Raw genomic sequence first — 6832 nt, forward strand, 5'->3', positions numbered from 1 at the left:
AACACGCCCAGAATGCACCTGAACATACTATCTGAAGTCTTTCATATAGACCTTAGTGGTCCCCTAATACTGTGTCTGAAGTCTCTTTTATATAGACCTTATGTCCCTAATACTGTAGCTGAAGTCTCTTTTATAGCCTTAGTGGTCCCTATACTAGTATCTGAAGTCTCTTTATATAGACCTTAGTCGTCCCCTAATACTGTATCTGAAGTCTCTTTATATAGACCTTGTGGTCCCTAATACTGTATCTGAAGTCTCTTTATATAGACCTTAGTGGTCCCTAATACTGTATCTGAAGTCTCTTTTATAACCTTAGTGGTCCCCTAATACGGTATCTGAAGTCTCTTTATATAGACCTTAGTGGTCCCCTAATACTGATCTGATATCTTTTATATAACCTTAGTGTCCCTAATACTGTATCTGAAGTCTCTTTTATATAGACCTTAGTGGTCCCTAATACTGTATCTGAAGTCTCTTTTATATAGACCTTAGTGGTCCCTAATACTGTACTGAAGTCTCTTTGTATAGGACCTTAGTGGTCCCTAATACTGGTCTGAAGTCTCTTTATAAGAACCTTAGTGGTCCCCTAATACTGTATCTGAAGTCTCTTTTATATAAGACCTTAGTGGTCCCCTAAACTGTATCTGAAGTCTCTTTTATAAGACCTTAGTGGTCCCCTAATACTGTATCTGAAGTCCTTTTATAATAGACCTTAGTGGTCCCCTAATACTGTATCTGATTCTCTTTTACAAGACCTTAGTGGCCCCCTAATACTGTATCTGAATTCTCTTTTATCAGACCTTATTGGTCCCTAATACTGTATCTGAAGTCTCTTTATAGACCTTAGGGTCCCTAATACGTATCTGAGTCTCTTTATAGACCTTAGTCCCCCTAATACTGTATCTGAAGTCTCTTTTATATACCTTAGTGGTCCCTAATACTGTATCTGAAGTCTCTTTTATATAGACCTTAGTGGTCCCTAATACTGTATCTGAAGTCTCTTTTATATGACCTTAGTGGTCCCTAATACTGTACTCTGAAGTCTCTTTTATATAGACCTTAGTGGTCCCCAATACGTACTCAAGTCTCTTTAATAACCTTAGTGGCCCCCTAATACTGTACGGAGTCTCTTTTATATAGACCTTAGTGGTCCCTAATACTGTATCTGAAGTCTCTTTTATATAGACCTTAGTGGTCCCCTAACTACTGTCTGAAGTCTCTTAATAGACCTTAGTGGTCCCCTAATACTGTATCTGATTCTCTTTTAATACCTTAGTGGCCCCTAATACTGTATCTGAAGTCTCTTTATATAGACCTAGTGGTCCCTAATACTGTATCTGAAGTCTCTTTATATAGACCTTAGTGGTCCCCTAAACTGTATCTGAAGTCTCTTTTATAGACCTTATGGTCCCAATACTGTATCTGAAGTCTCTTTTTATAGACCTTAGTGGTCCCTAATACTGTATCTGAAGTCTCTTTTATATAGACCTTAGTGGTCCCTAATACTGTATCCGAAGTCTTTTTATATAGACCTTAGTGGTCCCTAATACTGTATCCGAAGTCCTTTTATATAGACCTTAGTGTCCCCTAATACTTTATCTGAAGTCTCTTTATAGAGACCTTAGTGGTCCCTAATACTGTATCTGAAGTCTCTTTTATATAGACCTTAGTGTCCCTAATACGGTATCTGAATTCTCTTTTATATAGACCTTAGTGGTACCTAATACTGTATCCGAGTCTCTTTATTGACCTTGTGGTCCCTAATACTTTATCGAAGTCTCTTTATATAGACCTTAGTGGTCCCTAATACTGTATCTGAAGTCTCTTTATTAGACCTTATTGGTCCCTATACTGTATCTGAAGTCTCTTTTATATAGACCTTAGTGGTCCCTATTACTGTCTGAAGTCTCTTTTAAGACCTTAGTGGTCCCTATACTGTATCCGAAGTCCTTTTATATAGACCTTAGTGGTCCCTAATACTGTATCAAGCTCTTTTATATAACCTAGTGGTCCCATCCTGTATCCGAGTCTCTTTATATAGACCTTAGTGGTCCCCTAAGACTGTATCTGAAGTCTGAATCTGATATTAATGTTAATAAACCTCATAAAGTGACACTTTCATGCCATGGAAAGAAAGAAAGAGAGTTTTGGAAACCTGGGGCAATTTTATGGGGGGGGGGGTAAGTTGAAGCCTCCCTAGACTTGATCCCGTCACCCCTAGATCTAGACGCCTCGATCATTCGGGAAAGAAATTCTGAGCCGTTTTCAGAAAATAGTGCTTAGTCAGCCATTCGTCAAAAATTGCATGAATGCTTATTTTTCCAAAGTTATTGATACAGCATTTTGAAAACTGTCTGCTTATCCAAAGATACATATCATATTTCACTTGTAATACCACCTTTACCTTATAGTAAAGGCCCTGTGGCTCAGCATTAAAGGACGTTTTCTCAGAGTTATTGGAGTCTTTGTAGTCATAATTACAGTAGAATTATACAAAATAATTTAAAAAGGGTGCCAGCACTGTTAAACCTTAGACCCCCCCCCCCCCCCCCCCGGTGGAAAAACAAAAAAAAAAAAAACAAAACAAAAAACTCCCGCCCCTCCCATCCCCGTACCCGCCCGCCACCGGCACCGCTCCCCCCGGTTCCCCCCACTTGGTTTTGAGTCGTATCTCCAATGAAACAAGCTTTCTTTTGACATCTCTAAGTCTTTTTAGATGCGGTGTTATTTGCATATAGATATCGGGACTTTTTTTTGTTTTGCATCTTGCAAATCTTAAGTGAAAACTACTCGTTTTGAGTCGACTCTCCTGAGCTTTTTTTTTTGACATTGCATAAGGTTTTTAGTAAGCTGCTGTGTCATCCGTCAAAGATGCATCATGTTGTTTGAAGATAATATCGGGTTTCAGAAATCTTACCAAGTGAATTTTCCCTTTTATTTATTTTAGTTTTTACTTGTGACGAGCGAAAAACACCTGAATTTATTGTTTTCTTTTAGTTAGTTGGAAGTGGGATTTTTTTCCAGTGTGAATAATATGAGAGAGAGAGAGAGAGAGAGAGCACAGCACTGGGCGTAGCGTCATCTCTGGATGCACCACCATGTCATGTGACCCTCCCGATCTAAATTGGGCCAATAATCAGGGACGCCTGTCGGCAGAAGTTGTTCAGCGCACAACATGCACATACATGTGTTTGGGTCCCGAGGCGTGTTCCGCCGTGGCATCGCTTTCTCCCTCTGTCACTTCCTGTCTCTCTTTCTGTCCCTCCCTGGCTCTCTGTCTCCCTGTCTCTCTCTGTCACTTCCTGTCTCTCTTTCTGTCCCTCCCTGGCTCTCTCCCTCTCTATCTCCCTGTCTCTCTCTGTGTCTCTCTCTTTCTCCCTGTCTTTCTCTGTCTCTCTCTCTGTCTCTCCCTGTCTCTTTTTCTCTCTCCCTGTCTCTCTGTTTCTCTCCGTGTCTTTCTCTGTCTCTGTCTTTCTCTCTGTCTCTCTTTGTCTGTCTGTCTCTCTCTCTCTGTCTCCCTCCCTGTCTCTCTCTGTCTCTCTCCCTGTCTATTTATGTCTGTCTCTCCCTGTCTCCCTCCCTGTCTTTCTACGTCTCTCCTACTCTGTCTCTCCCTGTCTCTTTCTGTCTGTCTCTAGTGGTCTCTCTCCCTGTTTCTCTCTGTCTGTCTTTCCCTGTCTTTCTCTGTCTCTCCTACTCTCTCTCCCTGTCTCTCTCCCAGTCTCTCTCTGTCTGTCTCTCCCTGTCTTTCTCTGTCTCTCCTACTCTCTCTCCCTGTCTCTCTCTGTCTGTCTCTCCCGGTCTCTCTCTGCCTCTCTCTGTCTCTCTCCCTGTCTCTTTCTGTCTCTCCCTTGTCTTATTGTACTGTACACCAGCGAGGACTGCAAACACGCCTGTGTTCTAGAGAAGGAGACCTGGATGGGTTTCCCTCCATCTTGCTGTTTGGAGGACTGTCTCCCCGGGCCGATGCTCTCTTTTTTTGTTTATTAAATATGAGGCGCGAGACGGTCAGCGATGTTGACTGGCGACCTGATTTAAGCCGAGGATCTTATTTCACTCTGTAATGAAACCCGTTTCACTTTCCAGCTGAGCGTTTCTCATGTCCTAACATGACCACGGGTCTGTTTCAGTGAACGTCACACTCATACATGTCTATGGACGTATGAAAGGAATTGTCAAGGTAGATATTAAAACTGGGCATTATTTGACCTGTAGATGGTCAAATTTGACAAATCCACCCATGAGAATTTGACATCAACTTGCAAAAAAGCCATTAACCCTCTGAGGACAGAAGACGCATCTGCGAGTCAAAGAGATGTTTGACAACACTCCTTCTCAGAATGTGATATAACAAAATGTATTTACTATTTTAATCATATATAACGCTGCTTTTGTGAACCTAATTTCAAGCACCAAAACAATTGAGTGTAAGTAAGATTTCACTAGAGATTTGAGAAATTTCATAAAGCATCAACATTTTCAGCTTTGGGGCTAAATTGTCTCTTTATATAATCCCCCCCCCCCCCCCCCCATACTAAAAGCTGAGTTTTTTGATAGGAAACACATTGGCATCCGTTTTATGCAAATACCCTTAAAATGAGATTTTAAGAAGAAATGTAAAAATGCCCTTAGACCTCAGAGGGCTAAGTACAAGGATATAGTCGCGCTGCGGTGACCTCTGACCTTACATGTGGCTACTTGACGCAGATCTTGAATTGAAAGCCGGGGCATGAAGACGAATATGATCCGCTGGCGCCGAGCGACTCAGCTGGGGAAAACATTTGTATTATTCTGAGATCCGCCAAAGCTAAAATGGTGATCTTTGTTTGCTGCGTTGCTCCCGTTGCATACACTTTGGAAAGCGGGTGAGACATTCAGGCGTGTAATAGCAGCTGGCAAAGACCACACGATATATCAGCGAGTGTATTTCTGGAACTTCTCTATAGTATGTGCAAACACAAGCCGTAATTACAACGTCAGAGTCTCTGAACACTACGAAACATTCCTGCAGTACAACCCACTGCACCGCTGTTTGTGACTGTGTCAAAAAAATAACACGGCCCATACACACACCACCACAACACACACACACACACACACACACACACACACACACACACACACACCACACACACACAAACCACACACATGAGCAGAGCGAGGAGAGATGAGAAAATTAGGATTATAATCTTGGTAATCAGTAGTCATGCCTGAGGCAGACAGCTACAGAACTGCACAGCTCCAATTTAGATATTGGACATTAAAAACCATTAAACCCGAGTGAATTTCCACTTATTGATTTTTGTTTTTGTTTTTGTCACTTCACAAAAAATAAGCCGGGCCAGATAGTGGGCTGCGAAGAAAAGCTTCAGATCTTTATTCAGAGAAATAAAATTAAAAAAAACAAAAAAAAACACAACCAGACACAGAGGCGAGAACAACATGCAGCGGGCAGCAATAAAAACACAAATCAAAAAAATAAAACAACAACCCACAATTCACTCCAAATGATTTCAATCATTACAAATCTGTCAGCCTGTTTAAGTTGACAATTAGCCTTGTGAATAACAATTTCTCCCCGACATTGCAAATGAAAAACAATTACCCTAATAATTAATTCACTCACACAGCGCATCAACATGTTGCACTTTTAATGGGCATTGAACAGAATCAGGTTTTTAAACAGTCAAAAATTAGGAATCTATGAATCACCCCCCCCCCCCCCCCCTAATTTAATCAATATATAATATAAGCACCAGGTCCCCTCATATAGGTCACCACTACTGTATCAGTTCTTACACGGGATATGTGGATCCCCGCGGAGGAGAAAAAAAAAAAAAAAAAGAAGGCCGAGGAGGTTTCGTCTTTGGTTTTTGCCACTACAAACTCGCTTGCGACGATAATGGGACGACCAGAGCGGAGCTACAGTTTCCAAAGCTGTTAGTTGGGGAGGACGATAGAGAGTGTGTGTGGTGTTTGGAGTGAGTGAGTGAGCACAGAGAGGGGGGGGGGGGGGGGGGGGGGGGGGGGGGGTTGACGGACTGCTTGGTTTACATTCAAGCACCGTGGCAGTAAATTACGCATGACAATAATTCAGCCAGGACTGGATCACTTTCGACCCGAGGATAGACAGGAGCGTCTGACCTCCCTCCTCTTTGTGTTTTTTGTTTTTTTCGATAAGATGAACAAAAAGATTGCAGGATGTACATGATTCATATACTAAAGATAAATTAATTAAATTAATTGACTTACCGAAAACTAAAAGAAAATCCATTTGGCATTTGCGTCCCCCCCCGGATCCGAGTTGGAGAGGCACAGAAGTTATGGGACACTTATGTAATGATTAAAATAAAAATACATAGTGATTGGTACTTTTAATTGTTTGATAATTATAAAAAGACAATAAAAAATCAAATTCCCACCTGAAAGCTACCTATGATTCTGTTGCTCTGAGATGTCTTTTAGCTGCATCTGATTGGGTTGTTGTTGTTTTTTTTTGGTGGGGGGGGGGGGACAACAACCAGTTCAGCCCCTTGATTGATGATTTAATTAGCCATACAGTGGCAAACTGCAGGAGGACAGACAGGACACAAAATAATGCTTTATTTACATAACCAATCACAGAGCAGCAAAGGTGGAGCTTCCATCTCTCTTTCTCTCTCTCTCTCTCTCTCTCTCTCTCTCCCTCTCTCTCCCCCTCCCTCTCTCTCCCTCTCTGGCAAGTCAGACATGGCTGAGATGGTTGACTTCTGTAATAAATGCGAGATTCATCCTGTTCAAGTGGAGTCCAGGACAGGGAGAAAAAGCAGAATCCCTGTAATGATCCTGGAAT

Source organism: Etheostoma spectabile, chromosome 24 (assembly GCF_008692095.1).
Source record: "Etheostoma spectabile isolate EspeVRDwgs_2016 chromosome 24, UIUC_Espe_1.0, whole genome shotgun sequence".
NCBI classification, from domain to species: Eukaryota; Metazoa; Chordata; class Actinopteri; order Perciformes; family Percidae; genus Etheostoma; species Etheostoma spectabile.